The sequence below is a fragment of the Caloenas nicobarica genome, chromosome 1 (assembly GCF_036013445.1).
Source record: "Caloenas nicobarica isolate bCalNic1 chromosome 1, bCalNic1.hap1, whole genome shotgun sequence".
NCBI classification, from domain to species: Eukaryota; Metazoa; Chordata; class Aves; order Columbiformes; family Columbidae; genus Caloenas; species Caloenas nicobarica.
Window position 1 is genome coordinate 48656997 of NC_088245.1, and position 23941 is coordinate 48680937.

General features: G+C 42.3%; 1 long non-coding RNA gene across 1 annotated transcript in view; it reads left to right on the forward strand.

Moving 5' to 3' along the window:
• Positions 1 to 1184: 1184 nt before the first annotated feature.
• The window catches only part of LOC135987191 (uncharacterized), a 59671-nt gene continuing 36914 nt past the window's right edge, over positions 1185 to 23941 (forward strand). Inside the window, exons 1-2 of the long non-coding RNA XR_010605975.1 lie at positions 1185 to 1294; positions 21625 to 21737. This is a non-coding gene — a long non-coding RNA (uncharacterized LOC135987191). The remainder of the gene's footprint in view (positions 1295 to 21624; positions 21738 to 23941) is intronic.

Consider the following 23941-nt stretch of genomic DNA (forward strand, 5'->3'; position numbering starts at 1 on the left):
CCTTCTGCACTGGCTAATGCAGTTTCATCTTTTTTTAAGTTTATGAAACTGTACACCTTTCCCACCAGGAGTACATGTCCTGTTGCAGTGAACTAGAACCTCCCCAGCTTGCTCTTGCTCACTTCAGTTATCTTTAACATACCTCTCTGAAACAGTCTTTAACAACCATAAAACCCCTTGATGCTAAATATATGAGTAACATCTGCACTGTGCGCTCTATAAGGACAGTTGTTTTAGGAGAAACTTCACAGAACTTCTGATCAGATCTTAATTATATTGCTGCTCTTTTGCCTTTAGCCACTACTTTGGAGCCTCCCCCTACTTAGGACTGTGGAAGGATCTGTGAGAATATACAAAGAAATAGATGACTGTTGTTCAGACTCTGCCTTCTTTGTATCACTGACTCAGCCATGGAGAAAAATAAAGGGAAAATATGCCCTCAGGTATGCTTTCCTTGATGCATATAAATACAGGTCCCATGAAAATATTTACCTGTAAATAAGCTGTGTGGTTTAGTCTTGTTTCTCAAGGTTATCTAGTTGCAAGGTATAGCTTGCACTTGGTAAAAAGTGAAAAACAAGTTTGATCACTGGAATTCTGTTATTTTCATCTGCAAAATTATGCAAGATCAAGGTAACAAATTTTGTTGCCAGCTGGAGCTGCAGTGTAACAGGCTGTTGCTGGTTTTCCCTCTAGACAACAGTAAAGAACACATTTTATGTCAAAGTAATTGCACTAACAGGTGCCGTTGAGCAACTGTGTTTTGGTTGCGACACTGTTGTGGCTCAGTGCTTACCACAAATGTTTATATATAAAAAAAGTTCAGTTCTGCTTTTAAATTCCTATTCAACTGACAAGAAAGAATAGGGTAAGCAAGGGTGAAGCAATAACTGCAGTCTAAAAGTTAGAAAGCCTCCTTCCCACTTCTGGTGGGTGAATACCACTACCTTATCGCAAGTCCTTCCTTGGGCATTTATCACAGCAACTGTAAGCTGGCATCCAGTGCTGACAACATTAAGACCTGTAAGAACTGGATGAGATTCTGGCAGTGAGATACATGCTGATGTGATTACATCACATATTTAGGGAATAATGTCATTTCATGCACCAAATTCTGGACATTGACTGCTGCACATGCAGTGGTCGCTCTTCTTGCCTGCCTCCATTGTTTGCTCAACCACAGGGCTTGGCTCCTCCTGCTGCAGGAAGGGCAGTGGGTGCGAGGTGCAGCACGGGGAGTGCTGGCAGCACAGCACCTGGGAGCCCATAGCGTTTAAGGAGTTGAGAAACAGAGGTAAGGTTGGAGAAGGTTCCTCCTAGTCTTGTGAAGCCATGTGAACTAACCTGCTGAAACCATAAACTAACCTGCTAAAACCATCACCTGCTTTGTGCCAGGCTCATGACAATGTTTAATTAGAGCTTTTAAAAGCTGTGGGCACCTGGGGAGAAGGGCAAGTGTATGGATTGAAATACTCCATGCCCAAGCTGAAAACCTTGTGTAGAGCTGCCCCAATGGTGTGTTTACAGGGTTGTATGTACATACACTGAGAGCAGTCTGGAGATAGTGCAGGAATCCAACAGTGTCTTGCTTTCTTTTGTTTAGCACCTCCACTTTTCTGTCTTGCTACATCTTTTGCCTACAGTCTCTATGCCTTGTTGGTCTGCCTTAGGTTCTTCCTTAAAGCTTCTTTCTTGCTCTTGTGATGGGTAGATGACTTCTTCAAGGACTGCAGTATTTGGGAAGACCTCCTTCCTGTGCTTTCCTCAGCATCTGTCTTCTCTGTCTTTTTCTTCTTAGAGGATGCTGTGTTTGCTCACTTGTGGGGGTTCGTCCCAATCCTCCAACTGCTCCCTTTCCTCCATGCACACCCAGTAGCCTTCTTTTGCTGAGCTTTTCAATCTTACCAATTTATTTTCACTCTAAAGCCAATGACTCTCAATCCAAATACTGCATCTTAATTTACTGTTCATCATTGCTGCACTAAATGTATACATGCATGTTCTGAGTCGCATCCAAGGCAAGCGTACATACTGTTCCCCAAACTTCAGTGAATGTGGGTTGAGATAATTCATGTTACTTCACATTTTCTAGGGTTAAAGAGTGCTCACAGTAATGAAGGAAGTCTGAACTGTAAATTTTATGTGCTCTACAATTGACACGCTAAGACTTCCCTGTTCTCATTCTCTTCATCTTTAATTCCTTCTCTCTGTGACTAATAATTTTTTTTTCTTTTGGACTGGTGTAATACCCACAGTGCTATGCAGGTATGTTTTTGAATGGATTATTTTAGCTCAGTTTTGAAGGTGGAGCTAAATTAGTCCATGACTTTTCCATGTTATGCTGTCACACTCCATACCACCAGAAGAGCGGACTAGTATTCTGTCTGAAACAAACATTAGAGTAACCTTGCAAAGGCTTCCAGGGGATTCACCCTGGCTCCATCACAGGGTGATGTGAAGCCGCTCCATGTCCTTGGCTGTAAACTCCCACTCTCAGCCCCTTTGCTTCTGTGCTTGTGAGAATGAAAATAATTTTCATGGTACGGAGTGATGCTTTTGGTCTGGGTGCCCTTTTAATTTATTTTCCCAAGGACTGCACTACCCCTGCACTTTTGCTAACAGCTGTTTATATGCCTGCATGTGGAAGAGTCCCCTTGCTCTTATCTGCTCAGTATCTTTGCTCCCCTTAGAGCACTCATGTGTGATGTTATAAACCATTGCTTGGTACTCTTTAGAACACACTGTTTTACAGTGTCTTCATAAAATCCCTTCCTTACACAACATCCATGCTACAAACATGAATAAAATTCATACTTTTATCTCTTCATCTTCCCTTTTTTTGGTAAACAGCTCAATGAAACCACCAAAGTTGGCACGTGTTTCAACTGAATAGCCACAGTATTGCGGTGCTGTGCAATACTTTCCCCATCCTCTCTCCCTACCCCAGATGTCACGTTCCCCGACACTGACACATCCAAAATGTGGTTGCGTACTCCTGGCAGAGACTGAGTTGGGCTACAGATAGGAAAGAGCTGTAAACAACTTTCTACCAGGACAAAACTGCTGTATCCAGAAGAGTACAGAGGGCACTACTTACCTGCTCATGTCAGTGTTTCTGGCGAGAGAAGTCGCAGTTGAGCAGTGAACTATGGTACCCTTAAAAGGGCTTTCTTCGTCTGGGACTCTCTTAAAGATTTTGGGGCAACTTCAGGATAAGAAGACTTCTGCTGTATGATATAGTTTGACTTGGTCATTTTTGGGCACTCAATTGGTCTTATAAGATTTTTATTTTTGTATGTAATAAAGATAATGTGGACATAACACAGTAGTACATCTTTTTATAGTTCTTACAACAGCTACTTGCTTTCAGTTTTGGAGGGGAACTCTAATGCTTCAGACGGGGCCATTCCACTGAATTTCTAAAAACTGCTCTCTCCTGCAGTCAACCAGTGGACTCTTTGGACCTGCCCTTGGGTGCCATTCTCAGGGCTGCAAAGCTGCAGTCAAGCCATCGCAGCTTGCAGCACGTGCAGCACATCTTACCAAACTGAAAACAAGGCATGTTCACTAGAAATTTAAAAAAAAAAAATCTAGATTTATCAAAAAGCTTGCAAAACATTTGGGTAAAACTGTGGCCATGGAGTGATTAATAGAACCAGATGAGAAGAAAGTGTATAAATTTGATCATTTAATGCCAAATTTCATGTAGATATTCTGAGGGATTATCTGAATGTGAAGCTCAAGCTTAAACTTCTGGGATGTGAGACTATATGAAATCAAAACAAACAAAAAGTGGATCGTACTTTTGAGATAGAATAAGTTGTTTCAGCCCCTTATTGCATTTCACCGTACCGAGTGGGCTTGCTCTCTCTGGCAGTGAGGTGGCAGCTGCCATATTACTTGCAGAGCACCACAGATGGTGAAAAGTCAAACTATGCTCTTCTTTTGATGGTTTCTGGGCTTTTTTCTTTCTGCCATACACACGACATGGGAGATAAAACAGCCTGATGAAAGGGGAACATTTTTATCTATCATTTTGTTTAAGCAAAATACCCACAGATTATAACTTATCTGTTTTGTTGAAAATGCAGGTGGAGGACAAGAGGTAATTTAAATTGATGAAGTTGAAGGGGAACTGTGACTTCCTGCAGCAGGAAACCACCTTCTACCAAAAGAAGGTTGCAGCCTAACATCTAAGCTAGAACTGAGTCTACTGATGGTCAGGAGTGTTAAAGGTGGGGAGGAAGGCGAGGGAGGGAGCAAGGCAGAGCTGAGTCTGGCACAAAACTGCTACTTTTGGTGAGATACCAGCTCCAGGTTTTTCCAGGTAGGGACCAGGGCAGGGTGGGACATGGGTCACCTATGGGAGAGGCCCACATGTTGTTTCTTCTTCACCCAAGCGGGCAGCAGGAGATCCTTAGTGATCCCAGCTAGTCACCTGCTCTGTGCCCTCATGGAGGCAGCCGTGGCAGTCACTGAGCTTGCTTCAGATACCACAACTGCTTCAAATTACACCATGGTATGTTTGGCACAGCGGTGTGCCCTGCAATGATGAAGGCTCTTTCTCTCCCCAGTGACAGAAGTGGTTGCTGAGGGACCACTGTTTGCTTTAAAACCATGTGGCGAGGCTGGTGGTGGTGGTAGATGGGAAGAGAAGGAGGGGAGGGATGGTTTGCCCAAAATAAGATAGTTACTGTTTAACTGCATGGATTCATCTGCCATGCACCTTCATATAAGAAGTCCACAATCATCCTGCAAATGCTATTGCTGGGAAGGGAGAGTCTGCTTAAACCATCAGTCTGTTTCTCTCTTTCTGGCTACAGAATGAGCATTTGCTATTCCCCTGAGAACATGCTCCTTGCCTGACCCTAAGAAGAAATATTTGCCCCTGCCCTGCACCAGCACATGTGGCAGTACTTTCATGGCTCCTTCCAAAATTTCCTTGGATGGAACAGAACTTGGCCCTTACTCAGGAGTGGCTCAGGACTAAGTAGACCTGTTGTTCTTTAACTGAAAGGCTTTTCCCTGTCAGAAGATAAAGATGTTACATGTCCAACATTTCTGCCTGCAGACTGGAATTATAAATGTATGGCTCCAATGTTTTGCTCATGTCTACACACATCCACCAAGATTGTTAAAAATTAGCTCCCAGTCAGGAACTATCCAGATACCTAATGTTTAAACAGCTGCTTTCCTATCAGTGTCCTTCCCCATGGTTTATTCCCACAAACCGTCTGCTTTCATTGTTGTGCAGGGCAGAAACACAAGCTGACTGTCAGCAGCCTGCTGGTAAAACATCAACAAGAGCCATAACAACCAGATATCCTGGCATGATGAAATCCACAGAAATTACTCAGAGATGTTAACTTGGGGCTGGGCAGGGAAGGGAATAGCAGATGCACCTTCATGATATTTAAAATACAGATGACATTTAAGACTTTTAACTGTTTTCTTAAAACCTGATCTGTTTTTCTGGTCTCTACATCTTAAATTCCAGCTGAAGACATCCCTGAGCTAAGAAGAAATCATTTTCCCATCAAAGTCTAGGAGAGATGAAGATTTCAGGGTTTTTTATTCATACAGCTGCAACCTCAGCAGAGCTCCCTGCTCTCCCTTCCTTCCTCCTCCCCTCCTGCCAAGTGTGCAGTGACAGAGGGCAATGCCAGGCTGATACAGTAGGTTTGATTCTGCTCTGACAGGCAGTGATGATGTGTTAGGAGGAAGGCTGTGAGGGCCTGAAAGTCTGCATGCTCTGGAAATTAAAAGTCAAAGGCTATGGTTGTAGCTGGATTACACCTGAAAACTGAGAATGTGGAAAGCAATGAATACAGTTGCTAATTTCCTGGGAAAGAGGGAGGAGGTCTATATTTCTATACCTATATATGTGGGAAGAAGCTTCATTTGAAATATAGGAACATCGAACCAAATCTTTTTCCCTTCACTCATGAAAGTTTTCCTACTAATACTGGGGGAACTATTTGTCCCAGGTACCAAGTGTGAAGGAATTACACTTGGTGTCATTTCAGAGCACTCTTGTGCTCAGATTTACTCACAGCAGAATTGATGCAAGTGATGCTGTTATGAAAGCAGCAGCAAGGAGTGCTGCAGTCTAGCACAGCTCTGAGTATGGCTGCCTCTCCTCAGGTGATGAGACAGAAATCAGGAAGGATTCACATTTTCCCCTCTACTTACACAAGAGAGAATTGCAATGACATTTTGTTCTTTACCTCTCTTTTAGCAGTAATTTGCTTTACCTTTTCAACTTTACTCAGCTCTTTAATATCTACTTCAGTTTTGGTAAATAAAACAACATTTTTATCTCAATCAAGTCAATTTTCTAATCTGATTACTGAGCTTAAAATGCTACAGGTATCTGCATGAATCATGAGACAAAAGACATCTCGGATTTCGTAGCTGTTTAGGGTAGGGTTAATATCAAGCCCTTTAGCTAGCAAAACACTTTAGCTCACAACTCAGAGGACTGGAAAAAAATACTTTGCCTGCTTAGCTTTAAGCTAGCATGTCTAAAAACACTGAACAAGAATAAGCCTGCTTTTGAAATTAGTTTCCAGCTATAGAAAATGACCTTATTTGAGTATTGAAATAACAAGGGTCCAAGGTCCCAGTGCAGAAGATGCAGAGGCCAGAGGATTCCCTGCAAAGTTTCACTTACATATCTTAGGCTTCCTTGGGCTCTCAGCAGGGGAGGTAGGAGGCAAGCTGTTGTTACTTGCAGAGGGAAGTAGGAAATTATTCGAGACTAAGGAAATACAAAATTAAAATGATTAGGTGTTTCCTTTTGGGGCTATCGAACCCAATAACATTGCTGCAAACTGGGTAATCTTCTCTCCAGCCTGTGCAGCAATTTCAAACAGGTGACTGTAGCTCATACAGATTTTAGTAGACTGAATTCACATAAAGAGGCAAAGACCAAGAATATTCCAGCAGTTTACACAGTTTAGAACAAACGTTCAATGTTTTTTTACAGTGACCATTCTGTGTATTTATATTTCATTCCCTTTGGCAAAAGTACCAATGAACAGGAGTTTAGAACCAAGACATGAATACACTTCTCTTAGGCTCTTTACAACAGATATTGTGATATTTACCCAGTCAGGATAACCAGGTCAATTGTTTTTGGCACAAATCCATAAGCATCAGTTCCTCTGTCTGGTGAATGCTGTTTTTGTAGGAATCGGCAGGGCTGCTGTCTAGTCCACTTCCAAAACCTCCTGGTAGAAAACAAGAAGCAAATTTATCAAAACAGCCAAGCTCACTTAGAGCAAAAGCAATCATCTGGGGCAGGCGATTTCCATACACATGTGTAAGAGTCCAGTGAACTGGTAAAAATATCTGCAAAAGTAATAAATAGCTCCAGTTTACAATAGGTCGTATTTCCTCCAATGCCATGGTTTAAAAGTGGAACCCATAATATATTGTTTGACAGCAACCTTCAGCACAAAGGGAAATTTTATCTTATGACCCACTTCGGTTTTGGACTTATCCTTAAAATGTATCTGTCAAACCTAGCTATAACATCCAATATTTAAATTTATTGAATATAGCTGTTTTATATGTCATCTGTGGTGACAGTTCTGATGAGTTATCGGAAGTGCAATGCCTAATGTTAAATTTATAATGGATTTATAATAATTATATAGATACCAATACAAAAATAATATTAAGAGCTTGTCAAGCTTAGGAGGAGATCTGCTTTAAATTTTAGTCTTGAAAAGCAAGCGGACCTTAGTTTTCTAAGACTGTGATTTTTTTGCTTGAAAACAGTTACCAGATTTTAGGCTATAAAAGTTGTCAAATGTTGAAATAAATCCATATTCCAAGGACTGTGAAAAGGGCTGGTTTCCATTTTAATTTTAGGTATAGTATCAAAATATGCTTCTGTATATGCATTAGTAATCTAATAATCTAAATCATGCTTACATGATGCTGAACTTTAAACTGGCCATTACAACTCAGGAAAGAGATCTTAAGAGTTGCTGTTGCCAAAATCAACTCAGTGTGCAGCGTGGCCAAATAAGCTCTCAAAATGTTGGGCTAATCATCAGAAAGGATATTGAGAACAGAACAGGGGGCATGATTTTCTGCTGTTCGAAACCTGATTTGCCTCTATCTTGAGTACCACGTGCGATCGTGGTCTCTGCATCTCAAGAAGGATTTAGCGAAGGTGGAAAAGGTACAGAAAAGGGCAACTACAATGATTAAGAGGATGGAGCAGTTGCCTTAAGAGAAGAGACTGAAAAATCTGGGACTGTTTAGTTTGAAAAACAGAAAGTTGAGGTTTGTGACGAAAAGAAGATGGTGGATACTCTGCGTGTGGAACTGTGGGCCTGCGCTACTTGATTAATTTAGTAGAGGATTAGCTTAAAGTTAGTAAAAGGAAAGCTTTCTTTTTCCATTGGGCAGCAAACTTCTGGAACTTCTTGCAGATGTTATCAGCAGACTCAGAAAAGGATAAGACAAATTTGTGAATACTACAGGCAATAGGCAAGAAGGGGTTCTCTTGCACTCCCAGCAAGGGAAAGGAGAGAAGAAAATAATGCATCTTCACTCACGTGCACTTCCCAAATACCATCAGTTTTTTCCAGTGTTGAAAAAGAATACCGTGCAAAATGGACCAGTGGTCTGACTCAGCAGGCACTTGTTACAGTTTTATGCTGTATAGCTGCTCTCTGTCCTGAAGAGGATTTTAGCGCTAGTTGTACTGCCTTTTTTAAAATGAGAAACTGAAGAAGCTGACAGCATGACAGGATGGGTTACTGAAATAGTAGCTGGAACTTTTCCCTCCAGGAAAGGCAAACGTTCCTAGAAACACTGAGAAATTTCTACTAACAACAGATTTTCCCCTATTTTTTCACTATTGTTTTGATATGATAAGGAGTGATACACAAACTATCCAAATGTAAGGAGAGATGTCACAATACCATATGTCTCCATAAAATCCAGATAAGTGTAACCTATGTCAGCAGACAAGTTCTTATGGAGTATTTTCCTTCCTGTTCTTTTTTCATATATAATGTATTTGTCCCAATTTTGGTAGGTTAATAACATTCTGTCTGCAAGTCCTTAACTTTCATTCACCGTCTTTTGTAAAAGCCATCCAGCCTCATCTCCCTGAATCTCAAAGCAGCATAGTGAAAGGTTGTTGCCTTTCCTCAGTGTAAGATGAAGAGTGTAACCTGAGCAGTACAGTAGCCCAGCACATGGGTGCCTGTTAAAATCTTCATTGCACAAATATGTCTTGTGATACCATTTCCAGACCTGCATCCTTGCACTTCACACTTGTCAGAATTGGAGACACAATAACTCGTTGTTGCTGGACAAATAAATTCACACTATCCTGTTGTGTGAATCCTACAGGCAGCATGAGAGCTACTAGGGTGTGAATTGTTTGCTTACAGGCTTTTTTCATGCAGGAGGTGCACATGGCCTTTTCCATTTTTTTCCGCCGTGCCACTTACTGAATAGAGGTCGATCATCCTAGAATTTTCTCTCAGCTGCCCTATAAATAATAAATACTGAACAAAGCTGTGTGAAGCTAGGCATGAAGGATATCGGTGGTTTGCCATTAATCTTTCAAGCAGCAGCCAGATATCTCCTGCCAGTTGTTCTGCAGTTTACTAGGTAAATTTTATGGTTGCATTACTGGATACTGTGTGTGTTCGTATGTGTTAGTGAACCACTAAACTCATTTCAGGTGAGATGCTTGTGGGTTGGCTGACAGAGACCAGCTGAAGGCAACACAGTGAGCTACTAGTGCAGCTGACCTGGATTCTTAACATTTGATATGTTTTTTCAGATTTTTGCCAAAGACCCTAGATTTTGCAGCTTCCTATTTCCAGCCTGGTGCCAAGTGCTATTCAACTCTCACTCTCTCAGCAGAAACCCAGAGCTACGAATCTGCATGCCATTACTCCCAGTTGCAAATATCATTACATAGTCTATGGTTCACTGATGCAGAAGTCATAGTCTATGGTCTATGTCTATGCGGTAAAGAAATATTTGAGAAATTAAGTTCAAAACAGAACAGTTCACTGTTCTGAGCCAAAGGTGTCTCAAAAATAAAAATCATATTCATAAAGGCTTGACCTTCATATATAAAATTTCTCATAGTATTCACACATCTGGTGGAAAATAGCAGGTGACCTTAAAATTGAAATTAAGTTACAAACCACTACAGTGTTCTTCCTGTTTGGTTCGGTGCTTTTGTTGTTTGTTTGCTTGTTTTGTTTCTTTTTTTTAAATTATTGTTTTGGTTGCTGATAACGAAGCCATGAGGTCATTCTACTTTTTGTGTAATATGTTAGATGTTGACAAATTAGTAGAGAAACACAGGATGTTTCAAAAAAATGGACGCAATTTCAAAGATATAGTGATTTCAAATTGGGTCCATCTTTTTGAAACACGCTGCATTTACTCTGTCATCAGTGGGATGGGGTGGAGTCCTACTGAGGGCCCTGGGCAGGCCCCAGTGCTCACTAACATCACTGATACTGTTCTTTAGGCTTCCTGAGGCCACTTTTGCCACAGCTGAGAAGGAGAACAGTAACATGACTCTAAGGTATGTCCATGGCAGAGCAGCTGTCCAAGTGTCATACTATGTATTGTGTATTTACTAGATAGGTCTGCCAAGAATTGGTATGCTGAGGAGGTAAATCTGTGATTCTTGGAGCAACGCAACACAGTGGCCTCAGAACAAAGATCTCTGGGTTCAAGCAGGGCAGCTTTCCAGGCACAGGATGCTTTTCACAGGGACATTTGTGTCACCCAGAGGCAGTTAAGTATGAGATAAGATCTCTGCTGGTGCATGAACTGAACTCTTGTTTACTCTTTGGCCAAATCCTACCTTTGGACATGTCTTTGGACATGCTATCTTAAACTGCAGTAGATGCAATGGATGCAGAAACTGGCCATCTGGACACAGCAGGTGAGATTTATCCCTGAGCCAAAGCTAACATAAATCTCAGACTTATGCCCTTCTTTGGGATTGAAATGAAGCTTTGCAGAACCAGCTCAAGGCTTCTTGGCAATGCTGGCCAATAATAACAACAACAACAAAAAAATTGGTTCCTGAGAGAAAGCAGAGCTAAAGGTAGGATGGACATGGGACCGAGACATGTGGGGAGTGCTGTGGAGAGCCAGCTTGCTGCTCTCGCTGCTGCCAGGAGGGCAGGGGGTGGCCGTACCAGCTTCTGACAGACATCCTCCCTGCCTTCCTCCCTTGTTTTGCAAAGGGAGCAGACACAGCTGGCTCCAGCACAGCTAGAGCTGCCAAGGATTTTTTGTCACTGCCCAGTTACCATGAGACTTTGTTTACAGTGAGAGCTCACTGGGGTGTTCTGGCTTGGAGATCGCTATTCTCACAACGGTGAATTTCATCCTGGGCATGCACAGGTGCAACTCCACGTCATCCATGGAAGGATTCTACGGTGCTGAGGTTTTGTTTGCCTTTTTGAGCTTGGGTTTCACTGTTTCTGAGGAGTGTTCTTTCCTCTTCAGTGTTGTCGTTTGGCAGAACGACTCATGACCACTATCTGTGTGGGCGCAAGCACTGGACCACAACTTGCAAGATCTGAGCTCATTTCGTGCATCAAGCCATGGATTTTACGCATAAGCTTAGGAAGTTACTTCAGCTCATCCAGGCATCACTTCCCCACTTGTGTGTAACTTTCCGCTTCAGTGGAGATTGCTACAGTAGCTCCACTTAGATGTGAATGTCTAACAAAAGAATTCATGATGAAGACGTTGTGGTTACTCAAATAATTATTTGAAAAATATGTTCTCAGTAATGACTATGTAAAATTTCAAGCAGTCAAACAGCAAAAGTCAGAGTGCAGCTTGGAGCAGCACAGCAGGCTTTGTGCCACCACTGCTTGTTTCAGTGGAAACTGTTACAGTCCCAGAAAGTTTTTTCTCCAGCTTTTTTACCACTTAAACCCTAGAAGTTTGAACCAGTCACTGCAATGTGGGTTGCTGACAGTTTAGCAGTAGTGTGTGTGTCGGTCCTTGCCAAGGCCAATTAGATTTAAATGGTGCAAACTTTTTCCAAGAGAATTAACGTATCAGCATGAAGAGCTACACAAAAGATGGGGCATTTGGGGCTTTATTAATTGCAATGGAAAAGCAGACAAGCAGCAGGACAGCAGAAGAAGGCAGGCATTTGGGGCCATATGACACCCAGAGCAACTGGAAGAAATGTCTGGGGCAGTGGGCCAAACGGGTGGTATTTTGACCCTGGGAGACCATTAGATAAGATGTTTGTGGTTTCCCAGGATACCCTGTCCCCCTCTCACTTTGTTTTCCTTTCCTCTTTGCTGGCTGGATCTGATCCTCCCTGCCTCTACCCTTCCCCAGCAGCAAAGTCCATATTCTTTGCATATGCTGCCTGTGCATCGGAGATGGCCCGTCCCTGCTGCAGCCGGTGACAGGGAGATTGCTGGCCCTCAGCAGTGACATCCCAAATGCATCCTCCTGTTGGCATCTGCAGCAAAGTACATGCACATGAGTGGAGCAAACAAGCGTACATGGCCAGGGAAGAGATGAGGAGCTGTACGGGCAGGGACTTCAGGTGGAAGCCATCTCCCTGGCTCAGAAAGCCCTGCTCGTTTCTCCACATTTGGACCCTGGTGCTGTTTGTGTGGATGCAGGGCAAAATCCTGCTCAGCTACGCCACTGGCAAGTCAATCTCTGGCCTTGCTGGAAAGAAGATGAGGCCCATCTTACTCAAGTCACCATGTCTACATGTAAAATATAGTGGTTTTGGTCCATGGTGATTTTTCTGAGCTGTATCTATGGAAAGGGTCAGAGAAGGCTTGTCTGGGGGCAAATGTACAATTCACAAGATACAAAGCTGAAGTAAATATTTTTGGTGGAGGGAAGGATTACGGATTCATAGCTAGCAAACTATTTCTAACATCTCAGTTTTGAGGAACACTTTTCTTTAATGCATTTGAAATCACTCCGCAAATGAGGATGTGAAAAATCACATGTAGGGAGATTTGCCCTAGATCTATGGACAAGGAGAGACAAGAACAGAGCTCTTCTGGAACTTACTGCCTATGCCACCCCACTGGCCCCATCAGTAGGAAGAAGTCACTATTTAAGCATTAAGCATCAAAGAGCCTCACTAAAAAGAGCACAAATTTTGCTCATACTTTCAAAACCACCTAATTATTTGAGATATCACAGTTCTGGCTAAATCCAATGTAAGCAATGTTTAAGAGGCCTGACTTTCTGAAAATCCTTACACTCATTCTCAGAAAAATTTTGTTCTGTTGTCAGATATGCAACAGAGGGTTTGGGAATTGCATGTGAAAATTTGGGCCAAGTCAGACATTTAGAAAATTAACGCAAAAGGAGAAGTTCATGGTTAAAAAATGTGGAAAATGGTCCTTTTTGACTAGTGCTTTGAAAGCCTCCTCAGACTGAATAAGGCATTGCTGGCAAAATAGGATCTGTAAAACAGCAAGAGCAACTCAGATAATATTCTGTTACTCTTTTTATGAGAGGTATGCTGAGTAACTACAAGCAAAATAAACCACAGAATTATGCCTTTATGGCACAAGAAATGTTGCCCCAAGGAAATTAAAGACTGCACACAATTGCAAGCGTTAATCCCCACCTTAGATACTGTGAAAAGACCCTTGAGTTTCCTTTTGGCAGAGCTTCAATTTCTAGAGGAGTTCTTGTGCGTGCACAGCAGTGCCCTGGTAGACACATCTGGGTCTGTGCCCTGCCTGTACCTGCTCAGCAGGAGTGTGAACAAGGCAGAGACCCTGTTGCTTTTAGCAGCTTGATCTCTGCAAATCAGCCACAGAGACATGACAACAGTGTTTCTTCTGTCTCTACCCTGCCTGTGTGTGTTTAGCAGTGGAGGAAGGAAATCGTGCTTTTTGCAGGTGAGCTCAAGAATGGAGAATAAACTCTTTGTGACCCAGAGAAATGAGATATAACATGAACCAGGGGCTAAATCTGCAAAAGTGCTATTCATTCACTATTCAGCGAATGAAGCCATGACAATCCCTGGGCAAAAGCATCCAAAACAGATAACCTGACTGCAATCATGTATGTTGGCTTTTATTTGTCTTGCCTGGTTAAAGCTCTCATGCTATCCAAGTTGCACAAGAATTGGTATGGAAAGGTCAGATACATTGCTAAGCTGAGAAGAGAGAAACTCCAGGGCATTTCAGCCTCTTGCAAATTACTATCAGACCAAAAACTGAAGAGAATTCATAGACATCCCGTCTCCTCCAGCCCAGTAACGCTTGCTTGATGCTGCTACACTTCTTGTTGTTTCTTGTTTGAATGTTGTCCTAATGCAGAAAGGAAGGCTGTGACTGAGGATATTTATGGCCCATTTCTAGTTTTGCTTACCGTCTAATTTTGAAAAACTTCAGTTTATTTTTTGTCTGACCCTGTTTCTCTGTAATTACAGACATGTCACAGTATGTGTGAATATATATATGTGTGGCCATAACAAGACTTCTGTTACTCTTTGCAAAGCACCTTTATATTTTTAGAAGAGTTAGAAAAGTATCAGGTGTTTTACATCTTTGAAGATAGAAGTAGTGCAGGAAATATAGCTGCCAGCTGCCGTTTCACAGCTGTGGATTTCTCCACCATGCTCGTGCTGCAGTTGTAATTAAAATGACAGATAAACAGCATCCGTGTTTGCTTTCCAGGCCCAGCAATAAGTAAAGTCTGTACCGACCATGTTAGAAGTGCATGAACTGTGTTGACCCTTGCCTGCGCCACTATACCTGCCTCTTGGGAATGTAATGTACTTAGTTATTGGTATTATTTGGAACAGATGGTTTGATTAATGCATGATTAATGAGGGAAATCACGTGTACTTCTGTGGGCATACAACCATATTCCTGTTCCTGCAGAGGCACAAGAACTTAACTTCCTCCCAGTGGGAATCCTGACATTTATTTAATTACAGGCGGGATTAAACCCTTCACTAGGTCAAAATGGGAAGTTCTGGAGTAAAATTCAGTACACACTTAAGCACTGGCAGGTGTGGGGTCCAAGTTGTCTAAGCACTACTGCAATACTTGAGGGGGCTGGGGAGGAGGAGAAAGCACGTGCAGCTTTGTTTCTTTAGTGCTGCCACATGACAAGAAGTGGCTTAGTTCACCCTGTCAGGTGGAGAACAGTTGGTGTAAATTATACAGCAGAACAGCTGATTCTATGAAATACATCTCAGAATTAGTTAAACAAGAGCAAGCACAGCCTGTGGTTTAATGACAGCTGAGCGAAGGTTCGCATTGTACTGATAACATCCTGTATCTCTGTGGCACCGATGTTGTGTGTGCACATGTACTTCTTTGCAGCCAACAACTTCTCATCAGATTTTCACACCGATTTGGCTGCTATTTAACAAGTGTGTTTTCCTGTTCCTGCCACGGGTTTATTTTTGTTATTGTTGTTGCAGTAGTAAAACAATCTCTGATATTCTCGGAAATTCTTCATAGCATTGCTAATGTTTTGCTTGATGTTATGCTGAAATAAGTTTTGCTTAGGTTTTTAAAATGTCACATCTGTTCTCAAAGTGCATTTACTTAATTGGAGTACAGTGCTGGATAGGATTCAATACCTGCGCACGTATTATCTAGGCACAAAGCTGCATGGGTTGTCAGAACATACCTGAAAAAGAAATGTGAGCTCAGCTTCCTATAGCAGAAAGGTGACAAGCTCCGATGATGTGGGAGGCAGCACAACAGGGTAACACCCAGGCCAAATCAAAGACTCTGCTGAGTGGTGCACAACATGAGCAGAAGCCAAAGATGACTTATTTTCCATGGAAAAAGTCCTACTTTTGGAGACCTTTCAATCTGAATAAGAACAAAATGTATAACATTGACACCTCCTATAACATGTCTGATCTCTTCTCATCTCATCTCATCTCATCTCTCTGCCCATTAGATTTCTTATGTACAGCCGAACACTTTCTTATACTATATATTTTATACATACAAATAACAAAACCCAGCTTTTCCACAGAGCCTTTTATCATAGATATCAATGTACGTAATCAGTGAGATCATATATCATTCCCATTTCATGGCCTGGGGAGTGGAGTAGCAGAAATAAAATGGCTTGTCATGTAGGCCAGAAGTGCAGTGGCAAAATCCTGAACAAAACAGAAATTTCATTTGCCATAACCTAGTGGTCTATTTACTCAGAATTGTTGCCTCCATAATTTGCAGTATGAAAATTTGGAGCAATGGCATTAAAATAGTAGAAATGACTCAAAGAAAAACAATAGACATATGTAAAAAAAAAAAACAAAATAAATTTGGAATTTTTTTTTCTGAATGGAATGGAAAAACAAAATGATCTATTCAAGTGTGACTGCCGCATTCCACTCTGCTTGTTTTTCCTAAAACAATCTCTGATCTACATTCCTGCATGTACTGCCAGTATTGACAGACCTGGATTTTGACAATGGGAAAAAAGCAAACAAGCAAACAACAAAATCAAAACCACACAACAACAACAACAAAACACACACAAAAACCCAACCAACCAAAACAAAACAAAGCAAAAAACCCAAACGAAAAAAACAAATCTGAATTTTTTGGACTGGCTGCATTTGCTCTAGAGGAGGGAAAGGAAAGCATGCAAATCCAGCAGGACTCCTGAAAGGCAATTTTTTTCCCCCCATTTTTTTCTTTCATTTAGTGCACTTTTCGAATGTGCTGTAGGCTCATTTTATAGTAAGAACACATCTTATCTGACAAATGGTAACTGATGCAATATGATTTAAAAGTCTCCCCCATCATGCAGAAATTAAAATCCTCTCCCCAGGGACATTCCCCAAAACATAAAGCAGAGCCTTCCTCCTCATTAAAACATTTTGTTGTGTGAAAAATGACAATGAGCCATAAAATCTGGAGGGAAATGATTACTGAACACTAACATATGCTCAACAATTTCAATACCAGAATGCGTGGAGGCTGTCAATTGCACTTCAAGCTGGGGAAATGAGTTTCTTGATCTTGTCCGGATGGAGAGCAATTTAAAGAGATGTTACTAACAGAGTAGTTAAGTCCTGAAAACCTGTTTTCAAAATAGCAGCAGGAGATCTGGCGGCCAACAATACAAAGGTGCCAGTTTGTTTTGTTTGCAAAAGCACATCTTACGGTCCCTTCACTATCCATGCTCTTTTCTTAAAGCTGATCAGAGTAATTGTCTCCAACGTTATTATTATGTACAAAAATGGCATGAAAAGAAGATAAAGGTTGCCTACTCAGCCACTCAGAAGTTAGAAAATAATGGGATTACTGTTGCCTTGACAACATTCCTCTCTCCTTCCCCTGCCCCCAGTTTCATTCTTGGAAATGGCTAAACCACTTTGCTGAAACTCTATAAAATAATTAAATAAAATATTCAGGCATGGGGAGACACCTGGCATGGAAAACTTCCTTCTGCTCTCCTCCAGAGTTTGACAAAATTATAAACAGTTGAAAACAAGGGGGTTAGGACGAGAAGTGTCAGGTAATGCCACATACATTGATGGTACTAGTAGCTCCATCTGCTTTTTTTCTTTTAATTTAATTTATACTACACACATCCCAGAGGGACAAATTTGATGTGCGCCCCTTTGTGCTGCAAGGGGTAAGACCATGTAAGCAGCAGCAGCAGCAGCAGAGCAGGGTCTTGGTTTCTTGCAGCTACCCAAGGAAGGTGGACTTTCTTCCCAAGGAAAACAAAGACCAGGTGGGATTGAAGAGGGCCGCAATGATGTTGGAGGCACAACTTCAGCATTTTTAGCACTATGCGTCATGCTCGGGTGACACATATTCAACTCAAATTGATGTGCCTGGCAAATGGAAAGAGCTCTGCCTCTCTGGAAGCATCGGAGGGTCTGCAGAGGTCCTGAGCTGGCATCCCCTGAGGGCAGGCGACAGCGGCCCCGTGACAACCAGTGCGTCATCTCTAGCTGAGCTCTGAATGAGGTCAGGCAAGAGACTGATAAATGGCCCTGCCTTGTCAACACTGCCGTCATTAGCACTTTTATCACCTAGCAAATGGGAACGTGAAGGAATTTGTATCTCTGACCTGCCAAAGCTGGAGAGCAAGTGGGAACAGGAGCCATGGAGGTGACCGTATTTGCTCATACCACTTACATTCTCCTGCAATGAAGATCAGTGTTTATTTTCTAACGAAAGGGACTTAGTAGCTCACTATGAAACATGATGCCATGGTTCATTTTTCAGATTGATTGAATTTATGATAAGGTTTCTTTCAAAGAAGGGACAGAATATTTCAGCACACATTGGCATAGCTGAAACACTAACAAATCACTGGCCTGGTGCAAAGCCCACAAATACTGTGATGCTCCTTTCCTCGTGCAACCTGTCTGAGCTAACAGGGCACCCAAAAATGTCAGGTAAAGTAGCGCACATAGAGGTTGGAAGTGGACTCAGCTGAACAGCACGGTCTGTGACAAGTGTTCTGACAGCAGTGTGAGGGGATAGAGCACTGTGGTTTATTCAAAAACTGAATACGCTGGAGGAAATAAAGGAATCACTAAATTTGCATTTAATGACATCTGTTTAAAACCCAAAACAATTTCAGCTGCATTAGTTTCTTTTCTTTTTCTTTTGCTTGGAGCATAGTCAGCTCTTGCTTGTTTCTTAGGATTGCCCCTGAATGCCTTTTTGACTCAAGACAGAGCCCCCTGGCAGCCTCTCCATTTATGTCCATGCACAACAACCAGCGTTGGTGATGTTACATCAGCGCAGAGGCTTGTTGATCACACCCATCAAGTCCTGCTCTGCAATCTGTACTCAGCTAAGAGGTACCAATAACTGGCCCCACAGGTCCTAACTGGTGTGTTTGTAAAAATTATCTAAAGTCACAAGCAAAGTCACCCATGAATGACTCATATAAGGCAACTGTGCGGCTCATTCCTGTATTTAGAGTGCTGGTTGATATGGCTGGCTGTGACCTCAGACAGAGGACTATGACCTTCTGGTTCGAAAGCAGCTATTTCAATTAGATATTTCGTTAATCTTTCAACCCCAGTATTGTAGCAGAGGTGTTTAATTTCAAGGGAGGAAACAAAAGAGTATTTGATATGTCTTGTTTCTGTAGCTCTGAAACAATCCCTTTTTGTCAGGTAACACCTGGTGCTTTTGTCAGTGCTATGTAGCACTTTTAAAGTTTAAAATCCTTGTATTGGTTATGCCTGGATGCAGGACAATGAGACACAATACTTCCTATTGGTCACTATCTGCCCTCAGTCCCTGCCCCTCTCATACACTCATGTCAAAAGAAGAGTGTTCTGCTTTCCAAGCAAAGAGTTTATGAATGTTCTTCTCTGTCTGAAATATTTTATAAAGGAAGTTGGGGCAGCAGATTGTGTAATACAAGGTAGCAACCTCAGCACAGAAATCTGGACGTGCACCAGTTAAAGATCTGGCCTATAAATTGATGGTTATTAAACACAGGATAACAGGTATTTGTCTAGGAACACCACACTACTAACAGCTGCGATCAAGTAGAACTGGTTGTTCAAACTCCATCAAACAGATACACGCACTGTCCCATGTTTTATCACAGAGATGGATGATTGCTCTGTGGGTCCTGGTGGCCAAAACTTGATTCCTCCCACAAAAGAGAATTATCTACAGTTGAATTATCTCTGATGTTGGTATTCCATATTCCTTTCAACACAGTAGCAGTTTTGAAAGCATAATGCAGTTTGGTCTTGCATGACAACAATTTTTGCAGTAGAGTAACACACGTGAAAAATCTAAATCATGCTAGAAATTTGAAAGGAAAATCCATTTGATTAGGACATATAGCCTGGGAAATGCTCTCTCAATTGTATTTCACATCAATAAAAGCTTCTCTTGATTCAATTTGTGTGTAGCAAGGCTTCACCAGAAAGATTACAGGAAGTCTTGCTGCAGAATTGAGGCTGAGACACAGATGGTAGATCTATAAGGGTGGATAAGCATTTTCAACAAAAATATGATACAAAAATGGTTGGGTTTGATAAAATTATTTTCCTCAATCCTGACTTCTATCAGGGAGGACAACAGTGTAGCATTTCAGGGCACCCAGCAGCACTAAATGCCACCACAAAGCAAAACAGTGTTTACACTGAAGGGGAAAAATGAATTAATGACCTGGTTAAAATCTGGGCAGGAAACTAGGTGTCACATCCTGCTCTTCTGAAATAAAAATGATAAAAGCTTTGATGAGTAGACATAGTAAACAGGGCCTTGGCTCTATGTCTCGTCCAGGCACCAACACCTCCTGCTGTACAGTCAGTCGTCCATCACAGTGCAGGGCAGCTTGTCCTTTGGTCCTGGCTCATCGGGAGGATGCTCTGAGTCATCCCACTCCTCCCTGCAGCACTCCCACCTCCTGCGGGGAATGGGCTGGCAAGAGGGAGACGTCCACCCTCCCACAAGCACCATTATTTCTTCTGGACAACTTTTTCTTCCACATCCCACTTGTCTTCCTTTCTGTCTTTTTCTGTTTCTTTCCCACTTTGAGGCTTTGTGATCCCTTTTTCATGGCTAGCCCACACTCTTTCCCCTGTGCTTCTCCAAAGAGGGCTCAGCATTCACACAGGCGGAGGACCTACTTGGGGGGTCTGGTACCAGATGGTGATGCTACTGCCATGTAAAGCCAAGTCTCAGAAAGGTCCCTGTTTTATGACTCTTCTGTCTGAATCCATACCTGAGGCTCCCTGCCTGGAAGAGCTCAAGCCTGGTTATTTTGCCTGGGTCTAAAATAACTGAGGTGCTCTTTTCAATATTGAAGGGATTTGGGAGCAATTACCCATCTGTTGTTAAGTCTAATGGCAATTGTGTTTCACAGTCTGTTATCATTTGAACCCTGGTTATTATAATAACTGAATAGGTGACTCCAACTAGTCTTTGAACTGCCAGCTCTTTGTTGCCATCTCCCAGTCAAGAGGCAGTTACCTGGCATATAATCACTCTTAATGTGTCTGAGAGCAAAGTCACACAAACTTAAATTACTGCTGAAGGTTTGCTTGTTTGACTTTGTCCTCAAAGGAGCAAAGGAGTGTTTGTACAGTCAGTCATGCCTGTCAGCTGGGAGGAAGTAAACACCCTCTGGGAAACAGTTGGGAGCAGATTTTAAGCCTCTTTTCCAGTGCCCTGGCCATGTGGCTGCTCCATATCTGCATCAGTGCAAGGTCAGTGAGGCTAGATCAGACAACCACCGTCTGCTGCACTTTGCACAGAGAGCAGGAAGTGTTGTAGGCACCATTGCCCACAGCAGGCAGGTGGTTTGGGAGGCTGCACCTTCCTGCATCTACAACCTATGGCTGTGGGCACCTCACAAGGCTCCCATCACCGTTTGGACTGTGGGAGGACGAAGCTCAGGATGACCCAGGAGCACTGCCCCTGTGCCGTCCAGGGGTGGTTGGGTGGTTCTTGTCACCCCCAAGGAAGACAAGGGCTATTGTGGAGCCAGCAGCCCCATGGCTGACAGATACTTCCTGCTGCAGTATGATCCCAAGCAGCGGGGCATGGGAAGGTCTCTGCCCTGGTGCCACTCCTCTCCTTGGTGCTGCATTTCCTGGGTCAGACAGGCTTTTCCCATCTCTTGCAGGCAAAGCTCCAAGCTGAGAAACACCCAGTCCTGGTGGTGGTTGGCAGTTTCCCTCCTGATCCATCAACCAGCCAGAGATACACTTCCCGTGAGAAGGCATGTAGGATCAGCAGGTAGGATCACCCAACAGGTGTGGTCACACGCAACAGAGACTAAATCCAAATATAGAAATCAAGTGTGCATTCATCATAGTTATCCAGGGTCCTAAAAAAAGCTGGAATAGAGTGAACCATTAATTAAGTTGTGAGGCTGAGCCTCTCGCAAGTTATTTCAAGGATTTCTGCTTGTACAGTTACAATAAAAACCTTCTTTCAACATGCACGGTCTGGTTTTGCTGCAGTGTGCAGTGTGTCTTACCTCTGTCTTTTACTGTTAGAAGCCTTCAAGCACCTAATTCTACTCTGACATTTGGTTTCTCAAAAAAAAAGTATACAAGTATACATCTCACCTGCATGTAAGGAACAATCCCACCTCTGTCAACAAAAAGATATAGTGATAACCTACAAGAAAATATAGACTACACCATTTTGTTCACTGAAATTTAAGTGCAAACTGAAATTCTCAGATAAATTTGAGCAGATTCTTACTTTTATCACAGGAACCAAAGATCTGAAGCCCGTCAAGGCCAATTAGGTGGTTAATGACTTCAGAGCACTTTGAATTTGCTCTACAAATAGCACCATTAGCCCAAGTGGCCCAAGCACCACTTCTATATGCATGCCTTCAGCAAACTGTCTACATTCCTCTGAAGACGCAAGTTTAGCTTTGCTCTCATTTACTCCTGGGTTAAGGTGAGATCACAATGCATTTATTTTTAGTTACAGTATATCTACATTAATACAAAATATACCTTTGGTTTCACACAAGCATACAGAAGAGGAAATGGAGCAGTCTGCCAAACACACTGAAGTTTCTAGCCATTTATCAGCAATGTGACAGAAGAAATAATCCATTTTATGTTTTATTGTGTGTGTTTGTAATCTGATTTACTACTCATCTGTCATGGCTAATTACATTAAAAGAATTCTAGTTCTAGGTCACAAAATCTATGAATAAAAGATATTCACAATCACCATCTAGGCCAGGTGTCACAACTCAGTGCAGATATCCACACAACGAAATGATTTTAATTACTATGTGAATGGATATGCCGATTACATGAAAAATCAGTAAAATATTAATCAGATAAAGCAAGACAGCAGATGGCCAAAGACATCAACAAGGCATTTGTCTGTACCACACAAACATTCCTCTGTAAACAGGAGGGGCAAGCTCGTGGTATCTCTATATGTACTGTGACACTGAAACAGCCCAAGTCAGCAAAGTGTCACCATGCAAAGCTGTTTCATGTTTAAGCAAGAGTAGGTAAATTTTCTGTTTAAACCACTTGGAGACTGACTGGTCCTGCTTCTCTTCTGGAAACACAATTTCCAGGCAGGTCAGTGGAGTTTTTTTCTGCCTCAGGTAGGCAAGACTAAAGTCATTGAGGACATTGTACTAAGACAAAACAAAACAGAATTTATGCTCCTTCTGCCCCTTCTCTCTGCATTATAATGTGTTAAAAGACTCACTTTTTTGTTTGTTTTCTTTTTTCTTTTTTTTTTTTCCCCCCCCACTTTGGGAGTGTCAGAAATAAGAAGGGAGCTCAGGATCTTGCACTATCCCCCAGCCCTTCTGGGTGTGCTTGTTGTTTAACTGCTTCCAAAATCCATCTGTGGTTACAGAAATGAATGCCAAAACTGTACCTGGCCGGGCCAAATAAAATGTGTAGTTTCTTACTTCACAAGCAGATGCAGAGCAAGCAGTCTTGACTTCTTAGTTACTGTAGGCATTTGGGTGACTGACAAGCCAAACATAGTCATCAGCATGCTGCAGCCCAGGACTGGGCTCTGCAAGGCCTGGAAATATCTCCCTGGCAACGTTTTGAGGCTCAGGCCCTTTCCTGTACTGTGTTTTGCAGAAGACTGTGGTCGGACGTGAAAGACAGGCTTTGTTCTTCTCACGTGAGCTGAGCTCTCCTCCCGTTTCCCCTCGCAGATCCCTTTGCAGGATATGTTTTTATTGCACCCTCGCTCTCCTCGGTTCAAGCAGAGTTATTCATTTCCTGACTGTATGTGACCAGATGCTGGGCTGTTGTCAGTGGTGTAAATCCTCAGCCTACAGCTGAACTGAAAATCAGCCTGGGGTGTTTGATGTGCTGTGTTAATGGGACATGGCTGTTTTGAGATTTCTGACTTTCACAGAACCAAACACTTCATCTGTGCCTTTAGGAAATAACAATAACTCATTAAGACTGCAACCCCATGTTTCTCTTTAA